Genomic DNA, 707 nt, shown 5'->3' on the forward strand with positions numbered 1-707 from the left:
TGGGGTTCCCTTCCTGGTCCCTGGGCCCCCCCCATCCCTAGGGTCCCTCCCCGGTCCTTGGGGTCCCTCTCTCCTATCCCTGGGGTCCCTCCTGGTCCTTGGGGTCCCCCAACCGCTGGGATCCCTCTCCCATCCCAGGGGTCCCTCCTAGACCCTGGGTCCCTCCCACGTCCCTCCCTGGTCCCCAGGGTCCCTCCCAATGGGTGTCCAGGGGGGGACAGACGGGGTGTTACTGACCATGGGCCAAGTCCCTGTTCCCGTCACCGTCCCCTGCAGCGGGTGCATCTGTGAGAGCAGAGTGGGGTCGGGCCAGGCCACCCACGTCCCCTGGGGCCACCTGTGTCCCCCTGACGTCCATCCTCCGGTGTCACCCATGTGTGCCAGGGCCCCCAGTGTCGCCCTGGTGCCACCTGCATCCCCCCGTGACCCCATGTCCCCAGAAGTTCCCATGCTGATCCTCTATGTCCCCGAATATTCCCATGTCCCCAGTGCCCCCCAGTGTCACCCATGTCCCCCCCTTCACCTTGGCAGGTCCCAGTGATCCCGGGGGATCCCTCCGTGTCCTGCTCGAAGCCGCTCCTTGGGGCACACAGGGGGGACGTCACCCACTGTCCCCAGTGTCCCCACCCTGCGAGGAAGGGACCCAGGAGATCGCGGAGGGGGGAGAGCCCCCAGGGAAAGCCACCACGGGGGACACTAACAGGAGG

This window comes from Pygoscelis adeliae, unplaced genomic scaffold (genome assembly GCF_000699105.1).
Source record: "Pygoscelis adeliae isolate BGI_AS28 unplaced genomic scaffold, ASM69910v1 Scaffold709, whole genome shotgun sequence".
Lineage (NCBI taxonomy): Eukaryota > Metazoa > Chordata > Aves > Sphenisciformes > Spheniscidae > Pygoscelis > Pygoscelis adeliae.